This window comes from Hemitrygon akajei, chromosome 2 (genome assembly GCF_048418815.1).
Source record: "Hemitrygon akajei chromosome 2, sHemAka1.3, whole genome shotgun sequence".
Classification (NCBI taxonomy): domain Eukaryota; kingdom Metazoa; phylum Chordata; class Chondrichthyes; order Myliobatiformes; family Dasyatidae; genus Hemitrygon; species Hemitrygon akajei.
Window position 1 is genome coordinate 207,873,717 of NC_133125.1, and position 16,186 is coordinate 207,889,902.

The following is a 16,186-nucleotide window of genomic DNA, read 5'->3' on the forward strand; positions in this document are numbered from 1 at the left end:
TAGTGGTGTGCCTCAGGGATCTGTATTGGGTCCAATGTTGTTTGTCATATACATTAATGATCTGGATGATGGGGTGGTAAATTGGATTAGTAAGTATGCAGATGATAATAAGGTAGGTGCGTTGTGGATAATGAAGTAGGTTTTCAAAGCTTGCAGAGAGATTTAGGCCAGTTAGAAGAGTGGGCTGAACAATGACAGATGGAGTTTAATGCTGATAAGTGTGAGGTCCTACATTTTGGTAGGAATAATCCAAATAGGACATACATCATAAATGGTAGGGCATTGAAGAATGCAGTAGAACAGAGTGATCTAGGAATAATGGTGCATAGTTCCCTGAAGGTGGAACCTCAAGTGGATAGGGTGGTGATGAAAGCTTTTGGTATGCTGGCCTTTATAAATCAGAGCATTGAGTATAGGAGTTGGGATGTAATGTTAAAATTGTACAAGGCATTGGTAAGGCCGAATTTGGAGTATTGTGTACAGTTCTGGTCACCGAATTATAGGAATGATATCAACAACATAGAGAGAGTACAGAGAAGATTTACTAGAACATTACCTGGGTTTCAGCACTTTAGTTACAGGGAAAGGCTGAACAAGTTAGGTCTTTATTCTTCAGAGCGTAGAAGGTTGAGGGGGGACTTGATAGAGGTATTTAAAATAATGAGGGGGATAGATCAAGTTGACATGGATAGGCTTTTTCCATTGAGAGTAGGGGAGATTCAAACAAGAGGACATGATTTGAAAGTTAGGGGGCAAAAGCTTAAGGGTAACATGAGGGGGAATTTCTTTATTCAGAGAGTGATAGCTGTGTGGAATGAGCTTCCAGTAGAAGTGGTAGAGGCAGGTTCGGTATTGTCATTTAAAGTAAAATTGGATAGGTATATGGACAGGAAAGGAATGGAGGGTTATGGGCTGAGTGCAGGCCAGTGGGACTAGGTGAGAGTAAGCTTTCGGCATGGACTAGAAGGGCCGAGATGGCCTGTTTCTGTGCTGTAATTGTTATATGGTTATATGGTTAAAGAATTCTATCAGGTTCATCAGGTACAATTTTTCCTTCAGGAAACCATTCTGACTTTGTCCTATCTAGTCCTGTGTCATCAAATACTCCATAACTTCATCCTTAAAAATGGACTCCATCATCTTCCCAGCCATTGAGGTCAGGCTACTGGTCTATAATTTCCTTTCTGCTTCCTTCCTTCTAAGAAGAGTGGAGTGAAATTTGCACATTTCCAGCCCTTTGGCTCCATGCCAGTGTCCAATGATTTTTGAACAATCATTGTTGATGACTCCACGATTTCTACTGCAACCTCTTTCAGACCCCTAGGGCGCAGTTCATCTGGTCTGGGTGACTTATATACCCTTATGTCTTTCAGAATAATCTTTCATCACAGAATATATGGGCTGAGGGTCTATTTCTGTTGCTGTGCTGTAGTAAGACTGCAAGATATAGTAGCAGAATTAAGCCATTTGGCCCATCGAGTCTGCTCCACCATTTCTTCAGGGCTGATCCATTTTCCCTTTCAGAAGCAGCTTTTGACCTATCATCAGATTGTCTTTGCTTGGAGTGTCACTACACACAGCCTCTGTTTGTGAACCAATTACCTCACTGTCAGGACTATTACTCCAGCTCCCATCCCCCTGTTAAATTAGTTTAAAACCTTCCCAAAAATCTCTAGCAAACCTACCTGCAAGAATATTGGTCCCCTTCGGGTTCAGGTGTAACCCGTCCTTTTTTGTATAGGTCATACCTTCCCCAGAAGCGATCCCTATGATCCAGGATTCTGAATCCCTGCCCCCTGCACCAGTCCCTCAGCCACACATTCACCTGCCAAATCATCCCATTCTTACCCTCACTGGGACGTTGCATGGCAGCACCCTGGAGGTCCTGTTTTTCAACTTGCTACCTAGTTCCCTAAAATCTCTCTTCAGATCCTCCTGACCTTGTCGACCTATGTTATTGGTGCCAATATGTGCCAAGACTTCTGGCTGCTCACTCTTGCCCTTGAGAATGCCATCGACACGTCTGACACATCCCTGAACCTGGCACCTGGGAGGCAACATACCATCCGTATGTCTCTATTGTGCCCACAGAACCTCCTATCAACATGACTGTCCTCTTCTCCTCTCTGCTCTTCAGAGCCACAGCACCAGATTCAATGCCGGAGACCCGGTCGCTATTGCTCCCCCAGTCAGTCGTCTGCCTCAATATTATCTAAAGTTGTAGACTTACTATTGAGGGGAACAGCCACAGGGGTTCTCTGCACTGGCATTTCCCCTCTTTGTCCTGACAGTTACCTATCTTCTGTAACCAAGGGGTGACTACCTCCCTGTAACTCCTGTCTATCCCCTCCTCATCCTCCTCTATGAGTCGAAGGTCATCGAGCTGCATCTCCCGTTCCTTAGTACGTTTCCCGAGCAGCTGCAGCTCGGTGCGCCAGGTGCCGATGTGGTTATCCAGGAGACTGGAGGTCTCCCAGATTTCCCACATCCCACACTCAGTTCAAAACTGGAGTACTCTGGAGTCATTCTCACTGCAGTACTATACCCAAACAGTCGAGGAATGAATAATTAAAGAACAAAAAGGAAAACTTACCAGATAGTTTACTTCACTCGAGCCTGATCTCGCTGAATCCAGACGAGCCAATGTCACTATAAACACTGGCACCATCAAAAGAATTGCCGCTCTGCTTGCAATTGTGGTATTTTTATTTGCTTTTTGGAGTGGTGATTGGTCACAGTCCAACTCCGAGAAACTGCCACAAAGTTCTGCCTTTTAAATCTCGATTGCGGACCTGGTTGAAAATCAGAATCAGGTTTACTATCACCAGCATGTGACGTGAAATTTGTTAACTTAGCAGCAGCAGTTCAATGCAATACCTAATTTAGCTGAGAGAGAAAAAAAAATTAAATTAAAGTGAAAAGAGAGAACAGAAAAGAGGTCAAGGTAGGTTTTTGATCGATGAGGGGTGTTTAAGGGCAATGGAGAATGGGGAAACGAGGGAAGACAAAATCAGCCAGAATTGAGTAGTGGAACAAACTCGATGGGCCAAATAGTCTAATTCGGCCCCATTATCTTGTTGCCTGATGGAGTGTGGGAAGCACAACATGGGATTAGTTGGTGCTTGATGTTCGGTGTGGAATTGATGGGCTTAGGACCTGTGTGCAGATGCTAGAAATTTGAAAGACAGTAAGCAGATCCTGTGTTCAGCACTTCAAGATGTGGTCTAACCAATGGCCTACATAACTGAAGCAAATATCTCTCATTTTCGCATTCATTTCTGTTGGGCAGATGAATGACAGATAAAGATGATGTTGAGCATGCAAAGAGACAGTCAGATAGGACTGCAAACCAGACTGATAAATAAAGACTTCGGCCCGCTGATCGCCAGGAAAATAACACCTTCAGGGGTTTCATAGAAAAGGAAGCTGAAATATTTGTGTATAATTTATGCATCATTTATATTGTCTGTGGTTATGTGTCTGTGATGCTGCTGCAAGAGAGTTTTCACTGTACCCGTACCTCACTGTTCCTGATATTGAACTAAACATGAGAAAATTGCCCAGCGTTTCACCGCATCACAGGCGTGCCATGTCCACTGGGCTGGATCTGGAGGTCTGTGCTGCGGTTGAAGACTGTGTTTGTGCGAGGGGGGAATGAGGCTTCTTGCTGTTGTTTTGTTGCTTGTTGTGTTCTGCTTTGCTCTGCTGGGCATTGTGGGCATGCTGTGTTGGCACTGGTATGTGTGGCGACACTTACCCCCATCACACCCTTGGCTGCGCTGGTAGTTAATGCAAATGACGCATTTCACTGTGTGCTTTGATGTAGGTGAGTCCCCTGTTGGTGGGGGTTTACCATGGATGTTGTGTCCTGGCTATCTACAAGGCTCCTCAGTCATGGTTGGAGGTGCACCTAGGGGAAGGAAAACTCTGATCTGAAACCTCGGCTGCCTTGAGGCTATACCTACTCAGAGAGAAGGCCTTGGGAGTAAACCCCGAGGAAAAATCCTCAGCAAGGCAGGGCAACACAATATGGAGAGCAAGATGCTGCCTCTGTATCAGGCTCCGCCGCTGATCGATCCAAAACTACAGCAGAGACCAGTACGGTTTCGCACCAGCAGTGTCACAGGAGTTGTCAGTCTGCACTGAACACAGCGCAGGCCTGTCTTTGGGACATCAGCTCCAGACTTTTCCTCGGGTTTACTCCCAAGGCCTACTCTCTGAGTAGGTATAGCCTCAAGGCAGCCGAGGTTTCAGATCAGAGTTTTCCTTCCCCTAGGTGCACCTCCAACCATGACTGAGGAGCCCCATTTGCCCAAACCGACTGGTTTAAGGCATCAGTACCCCGCCTTTGCCCCTTCTCCTCTCAGTAGAAGTGGCCCCATGGGGCTCAGTAGTGAAGGCAGGGAGCTTGACTTGGTTGTCAGGGGCTATTTGAGACACAGACCATTGGTAGGTAGTGGGAGCCGCCCACTGCACCCACCCCTGGCGATGACAACCTTAAGGAGACTGTTTTGATGTGCATGTGACAAATAAACTTGAATCTTGAATCTTGAATTCCCTTTCTTCCCTGCTGCTGAGACTGAAAAGCTTTCTCTTCTCATCTCTGCTGACGGCCCTGTGCCTTGAAGTGTTAACTGGTTTCTTCTACAGGTTCTGTTTGACTGGCTGAGTCCGTCCAGCATTTCCCTCTCAGCATTTCGACAGCTTCAGCTGTCGTGAGCGACTGCTTGGTGTCTGCCCTCAGGGTGACAGAGGGGCAGGGAGCCCCAGGATAGCAGCCTGCCTGTGAAGTGCGCTCACTATAAATGGTTAAAACACCACTCCTCTGGATTGGTTTCAGTTCTGACACGAGCTTTCGGAAACTCAGTAAAGATGCCGATCTGATGGGATCTGAGTGGGGGTAAGTGTTTCTGCTCATACAGAAAGTAGCATTATTCATTCCGTGTGACAGCCAGAGGAAACTTTGCAACTTGAAGATGGAAAATGCAGAAGTGGTACATTTTCCCTTTCACACACCGAGCGACGGCATTCGGGAAGCCCCTTCCACGTGACATGTACATCATTCCTGCTGTCCCTTGAGGTCCCTGGAAAGGAGTGGGATGAAGCCAGAATAAGAAGGTGAAGCCAGGAGCTGAGGGCGTGGAGAAGGTGTGACAGGTGAGTCCAGGTGAGTGGGAAGGTGGGTGGGTTGGGGAGGTTGGGGGGGGGGGGTGTTGGTTGATGGAATAAGCTGTGAGGTGAAAGGTGGAAGAGGTAAAGGGCTAAAAAAGAAGGAATCTGGTCAGAGAGGATACTGGTCCATGAAGACAAGGGAGGAGAAGGGGCACCAGAGGGGGATGATGGGCAGGTGAGGAGAAGAGACGAGCTGAAGGTGTAACCCGAATGAGAAATGGAATAATAAGTTATCCTGGCTTCTACCCCCTTCCTTTTCAGACCTAATGAAGTCTCTCAGCCTAAAATGTCGACTGTTTATTCCTCCCTGTAAATTCTGCCTGATTTGCTGAGTTCCTCTAGCATTTTGTGTGCATTGCTCTGGATTTCCAGTAACTGCAGAATCTCTTGTGTTGAGGGTGTGCATTGTGTTAGCATTGAACTCTGGAGTTAGTCATTAAACACAAGGCAATGTTGATGGTGCAATCAGTCCATCATCTGTCACTGAGGCCAGGAAAAAGTTCCTGAGCAATAACGAAACAGTTCTCAAACAGAACACCCTGCTAGGTTGTTGCAACTTTACACAGCACGAGGTACTCTTGCTTGCAAGCAGCCAGCTCCCATTTCTTTGTGCCTCTTTCAGAAGCCTGGTCCTGTTTCCAGTACAACTCTTGCCTTGGCGCATGCGCTGGTGCTTCTGAGTGCAGGGCTGGCTATTGGACAGTGTGGGTTGGGGCAGGGTTTGGTCCGGTGTCGGACCAATAGGATTGCCTGGGAGATTGTGAGTCAGGAAGTAGTTGTGCTCAGTCACTGCGACTGTTCTTGGACAGTGATAGATGATGGATTGGTCATATCCTGTTCTAATCACGCAACTCACAATGTTATTTAGTGGTCGGCTAATTATAGCAGTCAGCATAAACACAGCTGGCCCGAATACTTCTCCCTGATGCACCAGCCATTAAAAAAAGCAGGGCCCTGGAGTTGATACAGCGGGGAAACGGTTCCTTGGGCCCAGCTCACCTATGCCAACTGAGTCCTGATGTGCCGACAATTCTTACCGTCCCTCAGAGCAGAATCAGAATTCTCATTCTTTTATTACTATTTACAGATAGAGCACAGACAGGTGCTTCTGACCCATCAAGCTGCACCACACAGCAACCCCCCGACATATCCCCGAGTGATTTACAATGCCTAATTCACCTACGGACTGGTCCGTCGTTGGAATGTGGGAGGAAACAGGGGCACCAGGAGGAAACCCACGCACTGACAGGATGGACCCACAAGCCTCTGAAGGACAGCATCCGAATTGAACTCTGAACCCTGATGCCCCGAGCTGCATCACCGCCGTGATTATCAGTCTGATCGTTCCGTTTTATTTTTGCAGTTTTAGATTTCTGAAGTATTCTTCAGCTTCTTGCTGTGTCTCTCCCCACGTGCTCTGAGCTGTTGAGAATTTCCACCGCTCACTGATCTAGTTTTCAGAATCAGGCTGATCACCCCCCGTCTTATATAAAAGTCAAAGACAAAGTAACATTCATTATCAAAGCATATTTTCAGTATGTTGCCAGATTGTACCTGGAGATCTGTTTTCTTGCAGGCATTTACTGGAAAATAAATACAGTAGAACTTATAAAGAACTCCACATAAACAAAGACCGAGAAACAACCAATGTGCAAAAGAAGACAAATTGTGCGAATAATTAACAAATAAATAAATAACAATACTGAGAACATGAGTTGGCGAGTTGCTGAAAGTGAAGCTCTAGGTTGTGGAATCAGTTCCGTGTTGAGGTGAGTGATGTTATCCATGCTGGTTCAGGAGCTGATGTTTGTTGGGTAATGACTGTTCCTGAACCTGGTGGTGTGGGTCTAAGGCTCCTGTACTTCCCGCCCGATGGTCAAAGTGAGAAGACAGCATGAGGTGTTAAGACTTTCCCGAGTCTGACGAAGGTCTTGGCCCAAAATATCGGCTGTTTATTCCTCTCCATGAATGCTGCCTGACCTGCTGAGTTTCTTCAGCATTTTGTGTGTGTTACTCTGGATTTCCAAAATCTCCATTTTTGAGGTATTTTACACAAATTTTTATACAAAACATGGTGCATCTTTGGAATGAGCTCATAGAGGAAGTGGTTGAGGCAACTGTATTAACAGCTTTTAAAAGGTGGTCGGAGAGAACACAGAATATTACAGTACAGCAGGCCCTTCAGCCCACAATGTTGTGCTCACCTTTTAACCTGCTCCAAGATTGATCTACCCTTCCCTCCATTTTGCTGTCATCTGGGTGTCTTAAATGTCCCTAAAGTACCTGCCTCCACCCCATCCCTGTCGCCACTAATCGCTGCGGAAAAACCTACTTCTGACATCCACCCTTCCCTTTCCTTCAAACACCTCAAAGTTATGCCCTCTTGTATTAACCATTTCTGCCCTGGGAAACATATGCTAGCTGTCCACTCCATCAATTATTCTTATTGGATAGGAAAGTTTCAGACGGCTATGGACCAATGCTGGTAAACGGGACCAGTTTAAATGGGCATCTCGGCTGGCATGGACTAGTGGGGCCGAAGGGCCTGTTTCTGGGCTGTATGATCCTGTGACTGTAAGAACAGAAGTTGCAGAATGGACATTGGCCGAGTCCACCAGGCTGGCAAACCCCCGACACCCTCTCCTGCTTCTCACTTCATCCTCCCCCCTCCACCTCACCTGGTCTCACCTATTACCTGCCAGCTTAGATAGATAGATAGATAGATAGATAAATACTTTATTCATCCCCATGGGGAAATTCAACTTTTTTTCCAATGTCCCATACACTTGTTGTAGCAAAACTAATTACATACAATACTTAACTCAGTAAAAAAATATGATATGCATCTAAATCACCATCTCAAAAAGCATTAATAATAGCTTTTAAAAAGTTCTTAAGTCCTGGCGGTAGAATTGTAAAGCCTAATGGCATTGGGGAGTATTGATCTCTTCATCCTGTCTGAGGAGCATTGCATCGATAGTAACCTGTCACTGAAACTGCTTCTCTGTCTCTGGATGGTGCTATGTAGAGGATGTTCAGAGTTATCCATAATTGACCGTAGCCTACTCAGCGCCCTTCGCTCAGCTACCGATGTTAAACTCTCCAGTACTTTGCCCATGACAGAGCCCGCCTTCCTTACCAGCTTATTAAGACGTGAGGCGTCCCTCTTCTTAATGCTTCCTCCCCAACACGCCACCACAAAGAAGAGGGCGCTCTCCACAACTGACCTATAGAACATCTTCAGCATCTACAGGCTAGCTTGTAGCCTTTCCACTCCTTTCACCTTCTTATTCTGGTTTTTGCCCCTCCCTTCCCAGTCCTGATGAAGGTTCTCAGCCCCAAACACCAACCGTTTATTCCCTTCCATAGCTACGCCTGCCGGCTGAGCTCCTCCAGCACTTTGCTCCGGGTTTCCGGCTTCTGCAGAATCTCTTCTGTTTATAATTTAAATTAGGACCATAAAGACAAGGTCTGCTGGAAATCGAACTCTGTTGCTCGGATGGGGTCTGTCTGACCGATCACCTCAGGTTCAGCCAGCAGGTGAGAGGGTGATTGGCTCGATGGTGCTGTTGGTAGAGTCACTGCCCCACGTTCTATCCTGACACTTCCTGCTCGGACTGCCTCCCTCATCTCAAAGATGTGGGGAGTCTGTCCCTGGCCACTGTTGTATGACTCACGGGTATACCCGAGGGGAATTGATGGGAGGATGGGGAGAGTGAAATGGCTGGTCGATGGTGGGGGTGGTTGCTGGGCTTGAGGGCCTCTTCCCCTGATGTACGTCTCTGTGGTGAGGAACAGGACCAGTTCTAGGGATGGAATGAGCACCAGTACCACAACTCCTGGGATCCTGTGTGTGTCTGAGAGAGAGACCTGAGTTTCTTTTGCAACTTTGGGATATTCCACAAAGATTTTTATTCAAATTTTTGTGAAGTGGAAGCTGCAGTCATGGGGTTGGTTTGCAAATTTCCTGCAGTGTGGACATTAGTGTGGAGCACCAGGGTGGGAAAGTCCCCACCCTCCTTCAAGATAACCCTCCCACAGTGGGATGCACCATTAACACTGACCCTCCCCCAGTACAGCACAACATCAGCATTTACACTCTCCCACAACTAACCCCATCATTACCACCCCTCCCTCTAAACACCCCCTCACCACCATACCCTTCCTCTGTAAAACCCTCTCAGTAATACCTGCCCCTCAGTATCACCACCCTTCAAAATCACCCTCAATACCACCCCCCAGTACAACCCCATCAATACCACCACCCCAGTACCATCCACACCCTCAATACCACCCCTTGGTACTATTTACCCACCCAATACCACCCGCCTCAGTACCATTCCTTTCTCAGTATCACCTTTCCTCAGTACCACCCCTCTGTCAGTACCACCCATCCTCACTCCCCCCATCCTGCAGTACTGGCCTCTCCCACACCGCAGTGCTCCCCCAGCACCATGTTAACAACTGAACTCTCCTTTCCACAGTCTATCTCAAACTCATAACTTTCTGAATGCAAAGAACACGGAACAGTATAGTGCAGGAACAGGCCCTTGGCCCACAATGTTGCCACTTCAAGTTTATTTTTATTCATTGAAAACCTATGCAAGTTCAACATTCACAGCACGTGACTTAGATCAGATTCATTTATTTATCGCAGGTACATCGAAACATACAGTGAAGAGAGTCGTTTGTGTTAACAATCTATGGATGGGCCGGGGGCAGCCCAGCAATATTCGAGATTGTTTAATGCCATTTACTGTACACAAGAGAAAGCTGAACAGAATTATTGTTACTTCAGATTTGATGCAGTAGAAAAAACACACACACAAAATATATAGAACACAACAATAATAACTTTAAAATTCACACAATAAATGTAAATGCATAAGATAGCTTATATACATTGATTGTATGCCCATAAGATGACTCTAGGTTGTACATAAAGTGACTGACGGGAAATAATAAAGTCATTATTATTTCCAGCACCTGCGTAACATGTCCACATTTGCCCTCTGTACATGAGCAGGTATGAATGGATGTCTCTGTCTGCACTTGTCGTTTTGTCATTCAGCACAGTTCAGACTGATCCTGTACATCAGCAGAAGGACTGCCGCCCTTCCCCGTTGGAACCCATAACTTTCCGATGCAGAATTTCAGGCGAGATATGTTTTATGAGGAATGCTTAAGCCAGCTGCTTTTTTTCTTTGGAGTGAAGGAGGATGAGAGGTGACTTGATAGAGGTTTACAAGAGGGAAAGCTTATTCCCAGGGTGCAAATGGTTAATGCCAGGGGGGCAGATTGGAGGAGATGAAAGAGGGGATATCAGTGGCAAGTCCTTCACACAGGGAGTGGTGGGTGTGTGGAATGCACTGCTAGGGTGTTAGTAAGAGGCAGATACATTAGGTTCTTTTAACAAACTCTTAGACAGGGTAGGTTGAATGGCAGTGGCTGAGGGGAGATCCGATAGAGGTTTTTAAGATTATGGAAGGCAGAGATAGAATAGGCAGACAGGATATTTTTCCCAGAGTTGAAATATCTAATACTAGAGGGGACACATTTAAGGTGGGAGGGGGTAAGTTGAAAGGAATTGACGGGCAAGTTTCTTTTACACAGGGACCTGTGGGTGTCTGGAATATGCTGCCTAGGGTGGTGGTTGAGGCAGAAACAATAGAGACCTCTGAGAGACATTCAGATAGGCACATGAATGTGAGCAACATGGAGGGATATGGACACTGTGTAGGCAGAAGGGATTAGTTTAGCTGGACATTTGATCAATAATTTAATTGGTTCAGTACAACATTGTGGGCCGAAGGGCCTGTCCTGGGCTGTCCTATTCTGTGTTCCGTACGTCCACAGGCTCATGTATGATGGAAAAATGGAGGACTAGGTCGGATGGAAGAGCTAGGTTGATCTTAAGTTTTAAAAGCTTGGCACAACGTTGCGGGCAGAAACGCTTGCAGTGTTCTATGTTTCTGTCTGTGAGCCACAGTTGCCTCAGCTTCTGTCAGTGAAGGGTAGGGACTGTACCTAACTCGCCACATTTAAAACATCAGCCAGCCTTGAAAGGAACCATTTGCCCTTTGTGAATCGAGAGCCGCTGCTTGAGGTTTGGTCCTTTCTTGATGGCAGCCGCTTGCCGAAATCTAACCCTCACCTCCCTCTGCAAAGGGATTCTCGACTTCCTGACCAACAGACCGCAGCCAGCAATGACAGGTAGCAACATCTCTGCCACAAATATCCTCAACGCTGGTGCCCCGTAAGGCTGTCTTCAGCCCACTGCTCTGTTCCCTCTAACATGCAGGGAGATGGTTGTCAGAGGACATAGAATATGCTGAAGAACAGTACAGGCCTTTCAGTCCACAATGTTGTACCAACCTTTTACCCTACTCCAAGATCAATCTAACCCTTCCCTCCCCTATAACGCTCTATTCTCTATCAGCCACCTACCTATCCACATTCAGTGGCCACTTTACTAGATAGCTCCCACTCACTGACATCTGCCCTATACTTTTGAAAAAATTACGCCTGTTTTAACCATTTCTGCCCTGGGACAATGTATATGACTGTCACTCGATCTATGCTTCAAATCATCCTGTAAACCCTATCATCTCCCACCCTCTTATGCTCCAAAGAGAAAAGCCCTAGCTCGCACAACCTATCCGAATCAGATGCTCACTGCAACTCTGAGGGATCATCACAGGGCATTTTAACTTTATTTACATATACTCGGACTGTCATAACCTTAAGGGCTTAGATAAGGTGGTATTTGCTCAGGAAACATTCATCGAGCGATATAATGAGGACCCTGCTTGGGACAGAGCAAAGTTAAAGGTACTCTTGGGTAGGTCAGTTGACAGTGAAGAAGCACTTTGGGGTCAATGATCATAGTTCTATTAGTGTTAAGCTATAGATCATAAGACACAGGAGCAGAAAAGGCCTTTCAGCTCATCATGCCTGCTCCTCCATTCGAACATGGCCAAATTATTATCCCTTTGAACCCCATTTTCCTGCCTTCTCCCTGCAACCTTACTAATCAAAGACCTATCAACTTCCACTTTAAATATTGTATTCCCAATGACTTGGCCTCCACAACCTTCTGTAATGATGATTTCAACAGCTTCACCTACTTCTGGCTACAGAAATTCCTCCTCATCTCTGTTCTAAAAGGAAATCCTTCTATACGGAGACTCTCCCACAAATAGAAATATCCTTTATCTAGTCCTATCAATATTCGATAGGTTTCTATGAGATCTCCCTCATTCTTCTAAACTTCAGTGAGTATAGTCATCAAACGTTCCCCATATATTAACCCTTTCATTCCCAGGATCGTTCTGATGAACTTCCTCCGGATCTTCTCCAATGCTAGAAACATCCTTTCTTAGATATGTGCTCAGAATACTCCAAATACAGTCTCAGCATTACACCCTCCATTTTATATTGTAGTCCTTTCAAAAAGAACGCTAAATTTGCAATTGCTTTCCTTATTACTGACTCTTCCTTCAAGTTAACTTTTAGAGAATCCTACACCAGGATTCCCGAGTCCGTTTACATCTCTGACTTCTGAATTCAGTCCAAGGGAGAGTTTCAGGTTGGTTCAGGATCCTGATGGCAGTGAGGAAAAGCTGTTGTTAAGCTTTGTGTTGTGAGTTGTCAGTACCTCATGCCTGATGGCATGGTCTGGGTGGTGGGCGTCACCTTGGAGATGTCCTCTATGATGGGGAGAGCTGTATCTGCGCTGGAACTCTCTGAAGCCTCCCGCCTTCCCCTGCATTGCTGTGGATCACTGGAGTCCAGTATGATGCTCTCCCAAGGGGTTAATGGAGAATGCCTGTGCGAGACTTTGTTTCAGGCTGGGAGGCTGATGCAGGGGCCCTCATACAACCAGTCAGAATGCTCTCCTCTGCAGGTCTACAGAAAATGATGCTGTAGCCAGGACCGACCGTTCAGTTCTGACCACGGATGCTGTCTGTGAGGCGTCACTCTCAGAGTGTGACAACAGATACTCTCCGACTACTTTACGTCCCGCTGCAAGCCCGTTACCTCTCCCTGCTTCCACTATCGGCCGCAATAAATCCACGCAGCTCACCGCGTGTCTCTCGCGCGCGGGTGGAAACAGGATCCTGGTTCTGTTGTGGTTGTTTTCCAACTGACACCAGTTTGTAAGCTGTCAGTGAAGCAAAGGTTTCCGCTCGCCCTCAAGCCCCGAGGATTCCACCAGCCTCCACCGCGCTGGAGGGTTGCGCCGAAAGCGATGGAAAGAGGGGAGAATGTTCCCTGACACAGCGGCAGCTTCCTGCGGCCATCCCAGTGCGCACAGCTGAAGTTCCCCCCGGTTCAAACTTTAACATTCAGAGTAGATGACACCATATTCGTTTTCTGAGATTCGGTTTCTTGCAAGCATTTACGAGTTAACAACTAAACACAATAGAATCAATGAGAAACCACACGCAAAAACCAATCTGCAGAAGAAGACATCCTGTGCAAATACAAAGACAGACAGATGGATTAAACACACAAAAGACTGGAGGAACTCAGTCGTCACGCTGCATCGATGGAAAGCAGTGACCGGAGAGGAGCCGGAATAAGAAGGTGGGGGAGGGGAAGGAGTACAACCTGACAGGTGACAGGTGAGACCAGGTGGGTGGGGAGGGGCGACAGGTGGAAAAGGTAAAGGACTGGAGAAGAGGGAAGCTATCAGAGGAAGAGAATGGACCCTGGGAGAAGGGAAAGGAGGAGCATTAGGGGGAAGTGATCGGTAGTTGAGGAGAGAAGAAGAGGTAAGAAAAGGAATGGACGAGGACGGAAGTGAAGGAGGGGAAATTACCAAGTTAGAGAAATCAGGACAACAGGTTGGAAATCGTCTCTGATTAAGTAGTGTTAGACAGTATGACCATAAGATATAGTAGCAGAAGTAGGCCATTCAGCCCATCAAGTCTGCTCCACCATTCAATCATGGGCTGATCCAATTCTTCCAGGCATTCCCACTCCCCTGCTTTCACCCCACACCCTTTGATGTCCTGGCTAATCAATAACCTATCTATCTCTGCATTAAATACACCCAATGACTTGGCCTCCACAGCTGCTCATGGCAACAAATTCCACAGATTTACCACCATCTGACTGGTAATTTCTCTGTAGTGTATCTCAGTTCTAGAAGGATGTTCTTTGATCCTGAAGTCATGTCCTCCTGTTCTAGAATTCCCTACCATAGGAAATAAGTTTGCTATATCTAATCTGTTCAGGCCCTTTAACATTCAGAATGTTTCTATGAGATCCCCCCTCATTCTCCTGAAATCCAGGGAATACAGCCCAAGAGCTGCCAGACATTCCTCAAACAGTAACCCTTTCAGTCCTGGAGTTATTCTCAAGAATCTTCTCTGAACCCTCTCCAATGTCAGTATATCCTTTCTAAAATAAGGAACCCAAAACTGCACACAATACTTCAAGTGTGGTCTCATGAGTGCCTTAGAGAGCCTCAACATCACATCCCTGCTCTTATATTCTATACCTCCAGAAATGAATGTCAACATTGCATTTGCCTTCTTCACAACCGACTCACCCTGGAGGTTAACCTTCAATTTATCCTGCACAAGGACTCCTAAGTCCCTTTTCATCTCGGCATTTTAAATTCTCTCCCCATCTAAATAATAACCTGCCCTTTTATTTCTTCCACCAATGTCCATGACCATACACTTTCCAACATTGTATTTCATTTGCCACTTCTTTGCCCATTCCCCTAAACTATCTAAGTCTCTCTGCAGGCTCTCTGTTTCCTCAACACTACCCGCTCCTCCACCTATCTTTGTATTATCGGCAAATATAGCCGCAAATTCATTAATAACCGTAGGCCAAATCACTGATGTACATCGTAAACAGGAGCGGTCCCAACACCGACCCCTGTGGAAATCCACTGGTAACTGGGCTAAGGGCTTGTATCTGTGCTGTACTGTTCTATGTTCTGTGTTGTGTCAGCGGAAGAATGCACGCTCACCCCTCCTGCTCTGTAGAAGTCGTTGAGGGTTAAGATAACGTCTGTGCATGAACAGATTACACATTGTGGGAGGATCTTTGAAGAACATAGGTTCCCTTTGCACAGCATGGGACTGGAACCACTGGCTTACAGAGATGAGATAAATATGCAAACAAAACATGAGAGCAAAGATGCACTCAGCCTGATGGTTTGAGATGTGTCTATTTTAATGCATAAACAAGGCAGAAGAACTTGGAACTTAGATCAATACGTGGGTCTATGACATTGCGGCATTTACAGAGACACGGATGTCTCAAGAGCAGGAATGGCTGCTGAGTGTACCAGGCTTTAGATGTTTCAAAATGAAAAGAGAGTGAGGCAAAAAAGGTGGCATTGCTAATCAAGGATAGTGTCACAGCTGCAGAAAAGGAGGAAGTAATGGAGAGATGGTCTACTGAGTCAGTGTGGGTGGAATTCAGAAACAGGAAAGGGGCAATAACTCTACCGTTTTTTTTATACACCCCCCCCCCCCCCCCCCAATAGCAATAAGGATATTGAGAAGCAGATAGGGAAGCAGATTCTGGAATGGTGCAATATTAATAGGGTTGTTGTGATGGGAGATTTTAACTTTCCTAGTATAGCTTGGTAACTCCTTGGTGCAAGGGGTTTAGATGGGGTGGAGTTTGTTAGTTGTGTTCAGGAAGGTTTCCTGATGCAATACGAGGGGTGATTGACATAGCGCTGGTAGGGATAGGAACAGACAATTTCAGAAAATATTTAATTGGGCTACGGGGAATTATGATGCTATTATGCAGGAAGTTGGGAGCATAAATTGGGAGCAGACATTCTCAGGGAAATGCACAGCAGAAATGTGGCAAATGTTCAGGGAACATTTGTATGGAGTTCTGCATAGGTATGTTCCATTGAGTCAGGGAAAGGAAGGTAGGGTTAAAGAACCATGGAGTACAAAGGATGTAGAAAATCTAGTTAAGAAGAAAAGAAAAGAAAAGCTTACAAAAGATTCAAGAAACTAGCTACAGAAAA